Source organism: Bidens hawaiensis, unplaced genomic scaffold (genome assembly GCF_021521415.1).
Source record: "Bidens hawaiensis isolate Kalapana, Puna unplaced genomic scaffold, B.hawaiensis_p1.1 tig00027748_1, whole genome shotgun sequence".
NCBI classification, from domain to species: Eukaryota; Viridiplantae; Streptophyta; class Magnoliopsida; order Asterales; family Asteraceae; genus Bidens; species Bidens hawaiensis.
In genome coordinates, this window is record NW_027494491.1 from 85427 (window position 1) to 100022 (window position 14596).

Consider the following 14596-nt stretch of genomic DNA (forward strand, 5'->3'; position numbering starts at 1 on the left):
TACATTGTGTTCATACTTGGTATTGAGGGCAGAAAGATACTAGCACATTTTATGCTGGTCCAGATATTAAACCGAGATGAGAGATTTTATATTATGAGGGGTGTGATCATGTGTTCCCTAACCGGAAACAAAGTACACTCGTTTGGGCGGTTCCATAGTTTTAAATTGTAGCATCAAATTATTTGGTGGGTTATCAACTTTGAACTAGTGCACCCGATAAAAACAAGGGAGTAGGGTATGACTTGGGACCTTGACCGAACCGGATTTATGGTAAGATTGGTGGATACAAGTTGAAAATAATAACGAGTTTGTGTGAGTTGTTGCTTGAGGGCAAGCAACGTGTAAGTGTGGGAATGTGACGGGTGGTCCATGGGACAACCCTTAAGTAGTTTAAGTTCGTTACTAATCATGCGCTTAGTTGGTTTATTTGGTTGAATTAGATAACTACGTTTACTCGTGTAATGGCAGGTATTAGAAGCTAGATGATTGAACTACGAGAACGTAGGCGAAAACGGTGGCGAAAACGGACTTGGAACGAAGAAAATATCAAGAAAACAAGAAGTTGGTGTGAAAACCACCGTAGCTTACGGTACCCACCGTAAGCTACGGTGGGGTTGGAGAATTTTAGCTGCCGTAAGGGAGATACCAGCCACCGTCGGGTTTTTGGAAGCCACCGTAAGCTACGGTGGCCACCGTAGCTTACGGTGGACGCGTAACTGAAATTCGTAACTGCTATTTTTTATGTATTTTTGGACGGCCTTTGGTATTTTTATCACATCTTTTGACCCTAGAGCAACCAAGAGGCGATTTTGGAGTGCAAGAACAATATTTTGAGTGTGGTAATCATTAAAGACTCGTTTTTGATTCTTATGCAAATTATAATCAAAGGAATGATGAACCGAAACATGTGTGGCTAAATTCCTTTGTGATTTCCCTCGGATTGTAAGGTTTCTTATGTTTGTTTGGTTGAATGTTTATCAATTTCTGAGATAATATTTGATCTTATTTATTTCATTATTATGATGTTTATGTATTGATTGATAGATTATTAATTTATCGATTTTATGTTCTAAACCGTCAGTTCTTGGTTTTTAAGTAATCGAGATTAATCGGGAGGGATTTAGGGTTAGATAAACTAACTGGTTTTTGATTGATCACCTTGCGTTGTATAATCCAAGTACTTGATCTTCATTTATCGCATTCGTTTACATAAACACGAACTCAGTTTAAACATCAACTGTAACATTCATGGAAACCTGAAACCGAGGGAAGACATATTTTCGCATATTGATTAAAACTCGTTTATTGCTTAGTTCCTTGTGTTTTCAAAACCAAACAACCAAATCTTTGAATTTACTTTCTGTATTTAGTTTAATTTAGATAAATTACATAACTACTTGATAACACAATTCCACAAACTCCCTGTGTTCGATACCCGCTTACCGCTATCTAATAGTTGTAATCGGTTTATTTTTGAGTGAGTCTTCGACCTCACGTCACATGAACCAACTCGTTACAATTTGTACAAACATCAATTACTTGATTAGTGGTTTGTACATTTCCTTCTTCCACGGCTTGCACTTGCGGTCTACCAACCGCCGGTCTTGCTCTTCATCCGGTTTGAGCCTTTCTCTTTGATGTAACCGCCATTTGTTCCAAATATGCCCAATCATCTTGTTCATAATTGGTACCAAATGTACCATTAGTGATCGATCGCAAATCCCGTTCATCCTCCATACTCAACCCTTCATGAAACGCATTCAATAAATCCCAAAGAGCAATACCATGATGAGGACAATTCTTGATCATCATGTTAAACCTCTCGAATGCTTCATGAAACATTTCCCCCGTTTGTTGTTGGAAGGTTCTCAAACTTCTTCTCGCATCATTGGTCTTTTAGGCCATGTAAAATTCTTCCAAAAATCTTTGTTGCATTTCGGCCCGAGTATAAATAGACGCGGAAGGCAGAGTGTAAAACCATCTCTTTGCCTTGTCTTCCAACGAATACTAAAATAAAACCAACTTTACCTCATCTGATGTAAAACCTTAACCCCCAATTGTGTTGCAAATGGAGTCATATGCCTCCAAGTGGAAGTAAGGTTCCTCCGTTGCTAGACCTTTATACTTCGGAAGACTTTGAAGGGAATTGGTTCTTACTTCAAATATCCTCCCTTGATGATTGAGAGAAATAACCACCGGAGACGGATTATTAGTAATTATGGGTCGGAAGTGGGCTTCAATCCCCCTAACCTTCTCTCTTGCGTTCCTTCTTGGTACCCCACCGGTACTCTTGGTTGACCCATTGGTCTATAAACGGGCCTTGCTGCACAAATTATTGTTGAAACTGTGGTTGGGGCATTTGTGGTTGGAATTGTTGTTCTTGAGGTTGCCCTTGTGGTTGTTGAACCATCGGTGGCGGTTGAACTTTTTGATTAACAACAACCGGTGGTTGTTGTTGAGCTTGTTGTATAACTGGCGGTTGTTGGACAACCAGCGGTGGTTGTTGTTGATTAAGCTATTGCAACTGTTGCGGTTGATGCCATTGACCATAACCAAAATTTCCCTGATTTACCCTTCTTCCTCCATCACCTCCCATGTAGTAACCTTCCACTTCATACCCCTCAAATTCACTGTCAAACCCATATCCGTATCCGTCACCTTGTGATCTTGAATGTTGCATAAAAGGTTGGGGTTGGTATTGGTGACTTGATTGTGATTGTTGAAAGGGTGGTGGTTGATATTGTTGAGATGATGATGACGCACCAAAGTTAGGAAAAAGGTTGGTAATAGGTGGTAATGTTGATGATGTTGCATAGGTGAATTGAGCATTGATGGGTTCAGTTGTGGGTGGTGGTTGAAGTTCACTTGATGCTGTAGGTATATTAGTAGTAATCGGTGGAGGTGGATTTGGTGGAGGTGTAGTCGGGATTGTTTGACCCGAAGTGGGAACTGGTGAATCTATGTTGTTTGATGCGGTTGGAGAACCAAGAAGCTTATTTTCCCTAAGTAAGACTCGGTTTCTTCGAAGTGTTCTATCAATCTCGGGATCAATAACTAGCGATGATGACCTGTTAGAGCTTCTAGTATGCATACACCTGTAGGTACCTGCACACTAACACAACCAGCGTAAACCCGAAAATAACAGACTAAAACTACTAAAGTTAACACACGTTGAGCACTACTCCCCGGCAACGGCGCCAAAATTTGACGTGAGGTCGTAGACTCACTCAAAAATAAACCGATTACAACTATTATATAGCGATAAGCGAGTATCGAACACAGGGAGTTTTGTGTAAAATGCGTTACTGAGTAGCTATAAAATTAATCTAAGTGCAAAAGTAAATTCAAAGATTTGGTTGCTTGGTTTTGATTAACAAAAATAACTAAAACAATAAACGAGTTTTAATAATATAAGAAATAATGCTCTCTCCTGATTTCAGGTTTCCAATGTTGATAAAGTTAATGTTTACTTGTGAGATGAACTAAACAATTATAGTTCGTGAAAATGCGTTTGGATGTGATAAGAGAGGACTAAATACTTGGATTACAAGAATGCAAGGTTGTCACTCAATAATCAGTTTAGTATTGTTAACCCTAATTCTCTTATACTAAATCTCGATTGCCTATGGCACCAAGAACGGATAGTCAAGAACACGAATTTATACCATACTAATAATTACAAAACAAATACACAATCACCATAGCAAAATAATCATATGATCAAAATACTATCTCACTAATAACATAAACGATTCAAATATCCAATTAGAAAACCTTACAATTCGGGAGAGAACATAAAGAGTACTGGCCACACATCATTTGATTAATCATCACATCAATTAGGTTAATCGAACGAATCATAAACCCAAACAAATGATTATAATCACCAAAGTCTTGTTCTTGCTCTCAAAAATTCGTCTCTAGCTTGCTTAGAATGAAGGATAATGAAAAGACCATAAAAAACGATTAAAATAATGCAGGGAATCAGCAGTTATGACCCGCACCGTGGCCCAAGGTTCACACCGTGGGTCACGGTGATTTCAGAAAAAGCTGGACCGTGGCCCACGGTTCAACCGTGGGTCACGGTGATCCTCACAGTGACACAGAGGTCCACAGTACGGTGGCCTCTGTGTTCTTTGGTCAAATTGGACCGTGGCCCATGGTTCCAACCGTGGACCACGGTGAACTTCAGCCACAAAACTCATTTTCTTCACTTGTTTGATCTTTTTAACTCGTCGGTTCCATAGGTTTCTTTGTTATTCATCATAATGGGCCCCGAAACCTCATTTAAACCTGCAATTCACCAACAACACCGTAGTTATCTAATTCCACCAAATAAATTAATTTAAAACATGATTATTACGACTTTAACTCACTTAAGGGTTGTCCCATGGACCACCCGTCAATATCATAATTGAAAGATCCGTCTTGGACCTTACACATAGGTCGTGCTCCGGTTTGAATCTTTCCATCAATTTGATTTCACCAGCCCACACGAGTTCTCGTTAATACGAATGTCAAAATCTTTGCTTCCAACCATTCAACTTTGAAGTAAAAGGTTCACTCTCTGTTAATCGTTGGTTTCTTGAATTACCTGGTTTAATATGGTTCTTGAGTTCCGACTTGCTTCCGGCGACTAAAATGTTCAATTTGAATTCGATTTTGTTAATGAACATAAAATATCTTGCTAATTTTGCCACCCTACGTGATATGTTTTCTACTTACTAATACCACTTTTATCATGTCAGTTAAACCTTACTGTTAAGTGTGGTGATAAGAATACAAATATATGTTTATACATTATAAGCACTCTTCATTGGATGATTTAAAATTATTATTATTTTTTTTGTAATATTTACTTATTTGTGATTCTGGGTGTTTTACTAGCCTGCACAGCCATTCATCCTTTATATGTATTTATATACAAAGTTACTAGTGCTATGAATAAACATATATAATAATAATAATACTAAAACATTTCTAAGATGGTTCGAATAATGGTAATATCGGCTAGTTAAGTAAGATGGTTTATATAATACCTTTGTCGCCGGAAAAAGTTATTAAAGCAATGACATTAAGTTCTATAATTTATTTCAAACTATAATTAAAATGTAGGATCTAGTATTTATTAAAGACGACTCGTTCAGTTTCGCTTTGCTTGTTGGATTAAGGTACGGTTTCTGTTTTTGTTTGCTCTTAGTATTAATTATAATCCGTTACTTTGTAGTACGGATCTGGTTTTTTTTACTCATAGTATTGAATCTAATCCGTTACTTTGTAGTACGGTTTTTCGTTACGCGTCAGTTATTTTATATAATATATTTTTGTAGCATGAAATAGTTTTTATAATCTCGTACTCATTATTTCATGTTCCTATTAATAATAATATGAATTTTATATTAATATGTTATATGTTAAGAAGTTATATTGTCTTCCAAGTTTGGTACTTTGTTACCCGAGCACACACTTTTCGTGACAATGTGTTTTAAAAGTTCACGGCATCTCTAACTAGTACTTTGGAGGTACTTTGGCCGTTTAGGGGCGTATGGATCGATCCTAGTTCAGTTATATATTACACGTCATACGTTATATGTTACAATTATATGTTATATGTTTTGGCTCCAGGTACTCCTTAAATTACGCGACTTATTTTAGCAACATCGTTATATGTTTAGTATTGGTTTTTGTTATGGTATTATATTGTCATATGTTCTAAAAGTGTCAGATTTTGGTATCATACTTATTTCGGTTATGATATATTTTTTTATTATTTTTCTTTCGTTCATTCGTCTTATCACCATCAATATTTTTCTTTCCGTTACTGGGCAATCTTTGGCTCAGCCGTATTTTCTTGTTTGTGTTTGTCTTATTTGTTGACAGGTAATTTGGGAAATCAGGGAATTCAGTGATGAGAGTAAAATGAAGTTTAAGAATAAAGACTTTATTTATTTTCTTTTAATTCAGCTTTTAATAAATGAGACTTAGAATTTCTTTCGGTTTGTTTTAACTTGTTGGTTTGGATTCTATTTATTTCTTTTAACTAGAATATGTTTGGTTTATGATATATGTAGTGACACGTTAACCTACTCCGGGTTGGGGTGTTACAGTTATGGTATCAGAGCCCAGGATCTTTCTTTTAGAAAACTTAAACAAAAAAATAATTAAAAATGTGAGATTATGGGTAGACGTCGGGTTAGGATTTCTCTTTTCGTCTTCCGCGTATTCCATAAATCTTTTTCTTTCAGCTCATATGTTATCTTTCTTTCAGATGCCTCCTAGAAGACGTGTGAACCGCCAAAACGAGAATGATGCTCAAAACGACCCACCTCTTGCGACCCTTGTCACTAACGCCGCCAAGGCGGCTATTGCTGCGTTAGTCCCTAATCTGATAAAACAGTTGCAACAGAATAATGCCGGTGGCAATGATCTCGAAGGCAACAATCCTCCTGTTGGTATTCATGTCTGGCTTGAGCGTTTTCAAAAGCAAAAGCCGAAATCCTTTAGTACTGCTAGTTCCCCAGTAGAAGCTGAAAACTGGATCGCGCATATCGAGAAACTGTTTGAGGTGCTGGGTGTTAAAGATGTGTTTAAGGTTCGGCTAGCTACTTACAAACTGGAGGACGATGCTCATCGATGGTGGAAGACACTGAAAGCTGCCTGTGGAGGAGACAATTATTCTGCTACACTTCTTAGAATGATTTTCGCACCTTGTTTTACCAGCAATATTTTACTGATGCTGATCGTAGTGAATATCTGAGGTAATATTCTTCAATTGTTCAAGGAGATGATGAGCCAATTGTAGAGTTTAAGAACCGTTTCGACCGTCTGGTAATTTTTCTGGGCCCGACTGTAGGTACTCAAGAGCAGCAAATCAATCATTTCAAGTGGGCCATATGTGACCATGATAGAAAATTCATCTTGAATCTCCGTAATGACGTTAATGAGATAGTTGATGCAGTCAAGAACTTGGATAACGATAAGAAACACCGGAAAAGGTTGTCTGATGATAGTCATAAGCGGTCTAAGGATAGTGATCATGATCAGTACTCACCACCACGAGACCGAAACACCAACCACAACCCGCGACCATGGAAGAACCGAAACCAAAGCTCAAAACCTGCTCAAAATCAGATCCAATCACCCTTGACTCAAGTTCAACCACTGAATCAACAACACCCTCAGCAGGATCATCATACTCCTCCATGCACCACATGCGGGAAACTTCATAGAGGAGTATGTCGTTACGCCGAAGGTCTATGTTTCAAATGCAGACGTGCTGGATACATGATTAAGGATTGCCCTCAGCAAGAATCTCATACCGATACGGGGAAAAACCCTGCTAAGCCTGCCGCATGGGGGCGCATTTTTTACACTTACAGCTAATGATGCAACTGATGCCCCAGGTACGGATCCATAATTCTTTACATCGTAGTACATTGCGATATCTATTTCAGCTATAAGACTAAGTATTTACAGTTACATGTTTTAGCCACCAAACGGGTTACTAGTTTCCATCTGGTATATCAATTGTTATGAGTCATCTTTTTTCAGTTGTTACGCTTTCTCGCGTCGTGTTTTGAATGTGTCTGGATCCATAAAGTTTGAAGTTTTGTTCTGTGATTGTTATGTTATACGCTCCGTGGACTACCGAAACCATTCAATTTCGAGGACGAAAATTTTTTAGGGGGTACAATTGTAATAACCTGAAATTTTTAGATAATAAGTATGATAGTTGAAATTTTTAGATAATAATAATAAGAATAAAAATATGATAAATGGATAACGAATTAATTTAAAGAAAACGTCAATAGTTAAAGATTAATATGACTTCAAATTTAAATTTTAAATTGAAAGATTAATATGACTCCAAATTTAAATTTTAAATTGAAAGTAATATTAAGATAATAAAAATCCTTTATCTAACAACCAATATAGCTATCCGTATGATCATACTTTTGGCTCCAAGATCCATAAACCTCATCTACTACTAACGAAGTAACGCAAGGCACGTCCACCCTTAAACCATCCTAATTGATTCTCTCTCTCTCTCTATATATATATATATATGTATGTATCCCATATCGTGTTATCTATTTTCTGATTTAAGTTACCATATCGCATCTCATCGCCACTCCATCGATCAACTGCAAATCGTCCATAGGCCGTGCTCCGGTTTGAATCTTTCGATCAATTCGATTTCACCAGCCCTCACGAGTTCTCGTTAGTACGAACGTCAAAATCTTTGCTTCTGACCATTCAACTTTGAAGTAAAAGGTTCGCTCTATGTTAATCGTTGGTTTCTTGAATTACCTGGTTTAATATGGTTCTTGAGTTCCGACTTGCTTCCGACGACTAAAATGTTCAATTTGAATTCGATTTTGTTAATGAACATAAAATATCTTGCTAATTTTGCCACCCTACATGATATGTTTTCTACTTATTAATATGTGCCACTTTTATCATGTCAGTTAAACCTTACTGTTAAGTGTGGTGATAAGAATACAAATATATGTTTATACGTTATAAGCACTCTTCATTGGATTATTTAATTTTTTTTTTTTTTTTGTAATACTGACTTATTTGTGATTCTGGGTGTTTTATTAGCCTGCACACCCATTCATCCTTTATATGTATTTATATACAAAGTTACTAGTGCTATGAATAAACATATATAATAATAATAATACTAATACATTTGTAAGATGGTTCGAATAATGGAAATATCAGCTAGTTAAGTAAGATGATTTATATAATACCTCTGTCGCCGAAAAAAGTTATTAAAACAATGACATTAAGTTCTATAATTTATTTCAAGCTATAATTAAAATGTAGGATCTATTATTTATTAAAGACGACATGTTCAGTTTCGCTTTGCTTGTTGGATTAAGGTAGGGTTTTCTGTTTTTATTTACTCTTAGTATTAATTATAATTCGTTACTTTGTAGTACGGTTTCTGGTTTCTTTTACTCATATACTTTGTAGTACGGATTTTCGTTGCGCGTCAGTTGTATTTGAGTTCAGTTATTTTATATAATATATTTTTGTAGAATGAAATAGATTTTATAATCTCGTACTCATTATTTCATGTTCCTATTAATAATAATATGAATTTTATATTAATATGTTATATGTTAAGAAGTCATATTGTCTTCCAAGTTTAGTACTTTGTTACCCGAGCACACACTTTTCGTGACAGTGAGTTTTAAAAGTTCACGGCGTCTCTAACTAGTACTTTGGAGGTACTTTGGCTATTTAGGGGTGTATGGATCGATCCTAGTTCAGTTATATGTTACACGTCATACGTTATATGTTATATGTTTTCGCTCCAGGTACTCCTTTAATTACGCGACTTATTTTAGCAACATCGTTATATGTTTAGTGTTGGTTTATGTTTTGGTATTATATTGTCATATGTTCTAAAAGTGTCAGATTTCAGTATCATACTTATTTCGTTATGATAAATTTTGTTATTATTTTGCTTTCGTTCATTCGTCTTATCACCATCACCATTGTTCTTTCCGTTATTGGGTAGTCTTTGGCTCAGCCGTATTTTCTTGTTTGTGTTTGTCTTATTTGTTGACAGGTAATTCGGGAAATCAGGGAATTCAGTGATGAGAGTAAAATGAAGTTCAAGAATAAAAACTTTATTTATTTTCTTTTAATTCAGCTTTTAATAAATGAGACTTAGGATTACTTTCAGTTTGTTTTAACTTGTTGGTTTGGATTCTATTTCTTTCTTTTAACTGGATTATGTTTGGTTTATGATATCTGTAATAGTGACACATCAACCCACTCTGGGTTGGGGTGTAACATTTACTGTTGGGTAGGCCTTGGGAATTTGATCGTAGCGTTGAACATAACAGGCGTTCAAATACTTACAGGTTTATGTTTGGTGGTGTGAAGCTAACTCTTGTTCCTAGCAAGCCAAAAGAGTTGACCGAAGTCTTGAAATTCATGAAGCTATGGCTCCATTATTTGATGAATTTGTTGATGTCTTTCCTGATGAATTACTGGATGGTTTGCCCTTGTTGCGTGACATCCAACACCATATTGATTTGGAACCAGGTGCCCAACTGCCTAATAAGCCACACTACAGAATGAGTCCTAATGAGCATGAGGAGTTGCACATGTAGGTTGAAGACTTGATTTCTAAGGGGTATGTTCGGGAAAGCCTGAGTCCCTGTGCTGTCCCTGCCCTGTTGACCCCCAAGAAGGATGGAACATGGCGTATGTGTGTTGATAGTCGTGTCGTCAACAAGATTACCATCAGGTACAGATTTCCAATTACTCAACTTGATGATCTGCTTGACTAGATAAGCGATGCCACTATTTTCTCGAAACTGGATTTAAAGAGTGGGTACCATCGATTCGCCTTAGGCTGGGTGATGAGTGGAAAACCACCTTCAAGACTCGTGAAGGGTTGTATGAGTCGTTGGTGATGCCTTTTGGTTTATCTAATGCCCCCAACACTTTATGCGAGTCATGAACCAGTTGTTTAGGCCCTTTATCGGTAAATTTGTGGTGGTGTATTTGATGATGTTCTCATTTATAGTGCTAATATTGGTGAGCATGCTAGCTATATACGACATGTTTTGACCTTACTCCGCAAAGACAGCTTGTATGCAACCAAGAAGAAGTGTGTCTTCATGGCCCAGAAGTTATCTTTTTGGGATATGTTGTTTCAAGGGAAGGAATACAGGTAGACGAGTCTAAAGTTGCAGCCATTAAGCAGTGGCCAACCCCAAACTCAATAACTGAAGTACGAAGTTTCCATGGTCTTGCTTCATTCTATAGGCGATTCATACGAAATTTCAGTTCCATCATGGCACCAGTGACAGAATGTATGAAAGGGAAGACCTTTATGTGGAGTGAAGATGCCGAGTCCGCTTTTCAGTTAATCAAAGAAAAACTTACAACGACGCTGATTCTAGTATTACCAGACTTTTCTCAAGCTTTTGAGCTACATACAGATGCCCCGCAGGGTGGAATTAGGGCAGTTCTAAGTCAAGGGGGGGGGGGGCTCGTTGCCTATTTCAGTGAGAAGTTGACAGGTGCTAAGCTTCGTTATAGCACTTATGATATTGAGTTTTATGCAGTGGTCCAGGCTGTGAAAAATTGGCGTCACTACTTGTTCCATAAGGAGTTTGTTCTTTTTACGGATCATGATTCCTTGAGGCATATTCGCGTAGTCAGGACAAGGTGTCTCATAAGAACGCAAGATGGATGGATTTCTTGGAAAATTTTACTTTTGTGGTGAAATACAAGTATGGGGTTTCAAATCGGGTGGCAGATGCTTTGAGTAGGATGAGTAATTTGCTTGTCTATATGAGGGTTGGTGTGCCGGGTGTAGACACCTTCATGGAACAGCTAATGGTGGACCCTTATTTTTCTGTTGTTTTGCAGGATGTGCAATCTGGGAAGAGGTCAGATTTTCTAGTGCATGACAGTTTCCTTTTCAAGGGAAATCAATTGTGTATTCCAGATTCAACTCTTCATCTTCAAATCATTCAAGAGTTACATGGTGAAGGGCATGTTGGAAGGGACCATACTTTACAGTTGGTGCAAGTTTCCTACTTTTGGCCCACTATGCGCAAGGAAGTAGACCGGTTTGTGAAGCGTTGTAGGGTCTATCAAGTGTCAAAGGGAACCGCTACTAATGCTGGGCTCGATATTCCTTTACCCGTTCCTTCACAGCCTTGGGTTGATATTAGCATGGATTTCATGTTGGGATTACCGCTTACTCAGCGTGGTCATGATTCGATCTTTGTTGTTGTTGATCGGTTTTCTAAAATGGCTCACTTTGTTCCTTGTAAGAAGACGACAGATGCAGTTAATGTAGCTCAATTGTTCTTTAGAGATATCTACCGGTTGCATGGGTTACCCACTTCTATTGTGTCTGACCGGGATACTCGTTTTTTAAGTCATTTTTGGCGTAGTCTGTGGAAGATAGTGAATACTCAGCTCAATATCAGTAGTGTCTACCACCCTCAGACAGATGGGCAGACTGAAGTGGTTAATCATTCACTTGGAAATTTACTGCGGTGCCTTGTGGGTGAACATGTGAAGGCCTAGGATCACAAAACCATGTCAAGCTGAGTTTGCTCATAATCATGCTGTCAATCGAAGTACCAGGTTTAGTCATTTTCAAGTGGTTTATTCTGCTCAGCCACGGTGACCCCTTGACCTGATGTCACTTCCCGTTCCTGGTTCTGTTCCCAAGAAGGTGAAAGATTTTTTTGAAGGGCTACATGAGATTCATAAAGATGTGCATGACAACCTGGTTCGAGCCAATTCAAAGTACAAGCAGGCTACTAATCAAAAGCGACGACATGTTGAATTTGAAGAAGGTGATTTTGTCTGGGCTGTTTTGACAAAAGATCATTTTTCTGTTGGGGAATATAACAAATTATCAGCTAAAAATATTAGACCCGTGGAAATTGTGGAGAAGATAAACTTAAATGCTTATCGTCTAAAGCTGCCCAGTCACATTCGTTGTTCTGATGTGTTTAATGTGAAACATTTACTACCTTACTACGGGGGCACTTCTGATGATTAGGGTGCTACTGATTCGAGGTCGAATTTTTTCTATCCAGGGGAATGATGTGGGCCCAATGTAGAAGACCGGGCCATTATGTTTCTTGAGGCTCAAGATCGTGCTTCAAAAGGGGCTACACGAAAACGAGCTTAACTTGGGCTACGGGCCTCTGTTTCAAGCGTGCTACCAGTCAAAATGACCGTTGGAACGTGGGCCACGTTGTGGTAACCAGACGTAGGTGGGTTATCCCGTTTATTTTTCCGAAATAAGGGCCTAGATACACTTTTGGGCCACTTTTGTGTTTTTCGTCTACCTTTTGTGTTTTGTTTTGTGCTGTTGTTGGGCCTTTGGTTGTTTGTTTCGGCCCAAACCTATTTTGGCTTTTCTGTTAATATGCTAAGAATGTAATGTGACTGATCATTGATCAGAATTAATAAAAAACTTTTGACTTTTCAAGTTCTTGACTCTTGATTCGAATTTGGGGGTTTGGGGAAGGATCTTCACGAGTATTCCAAGACTCAACGTGATTAGCCTTCGGATTCTCATCGTACGCTGCATCAAGATCTCAAAACTCTTAGTTGATTGCTTAAACTCCTAAACATCCTTATTTAATAAAATGTTTCAAACCTCTAATTATCCATAAAATTATGAAAAATTCCTTTATAACCTTTGAAATCCACTAAACATAGGAACCTAAAATAGAACAAATCATCAAGGCTTAGGAGAACAATAGATTGATAACCACGTGATTCTACTTGTTTAACCATATATGATGTGTGAATATACTGTTGGTGCATATATTCAATTTATAGGGTTTCGTCTCAATCGATTGTGATTACAACAGTCGGCTTCTTCAGATTCGAACAATCATATAAGGGTTACAGATGAATACAGAAGAGTAAACTTACTTTTGTTGTTAATCTTCACATCGTTGCTGTGTTGAGAAGACAGTGGCCTTCAATCTCTGGCGTACTCGATTTAGGTGAAAGAAGCAGAAGAGGAAAACATGAGGTTGGTGGTAGTTGGAAAGAGACAAACACGTGTTATGACGTGTAACAAATCAGAAGCATTAAGAGCTTGTATGCCAAGCTCCAAAAGTTACACATTTTATGAATAGTAACCTAATGTGAGTAAACCGCTGATAACCTTTTAGTATATATATAATTACATACATGATCTACGGGCTCAGGCTTATGATTGTTTACAAGTCGAACTGGAACTGAGGGCCTACTCGAACTTGGCTCGAATTTACAAAACCAAGCAAAATACTAATGCTTGAAGTCGGATCGGTTTATAATTGTGGAGCTCTGTTTGATTCGGTTTCAATTAAAACATATAAAATAACTTTGTGTAACAAGATATAAATCCGTGAATGAGAATTGAGGACAGGAATTGCGAAGTCGTGAATAGTTTTTGGAATATTATTTTTATCAAAAAAGAATTGATTTGATTATGGAACCAAGTTTTAGATTTTTAGAAAACAATTAATTATTTATGTGTATATTATTAATTCGGTTGACGTAGCTTTGCTTGCACTCAAGTCGCTTACAAACCGAACCTAGTTGCTTGACTCATTTTGTGCTCTGCTCATTCACCAAATGAAACGAATCGAACAAGCATAATCCGAGCGAGCAGTGACCAATTTGAACAACCCTGCTCATGCTCAATCTCATTGACTCGATTTGGGCTTTTAATGAGCCAACTTCGAGTAGTTTACGAGCGACTTGGCTCATTCACGCTCCACTTTATTTTTGGCTAATGCATGACGGCAAACCGGGTGCACATAGTTGTTTCCATGACTCAACCCACGGCCTACGGGTCACATTAGAACAATATTACCATTGGTTCAAGGTTCCTACTACATGAAAGATAATTAAAAGTAGAATTACAAAGAAAGAGAGAAATAACTAATTTGAGTCCCATTTTTAGTAATATAAATAGAAGGGAAAATTCTCATATTATTCATTCCCAAGTGACAAATCAAATAAATGTCCATGACCCAAAAAACTTCCTGGATTGTCCATGATAATATTGGCGGTCCCATTTTATTTTCCGGCAACC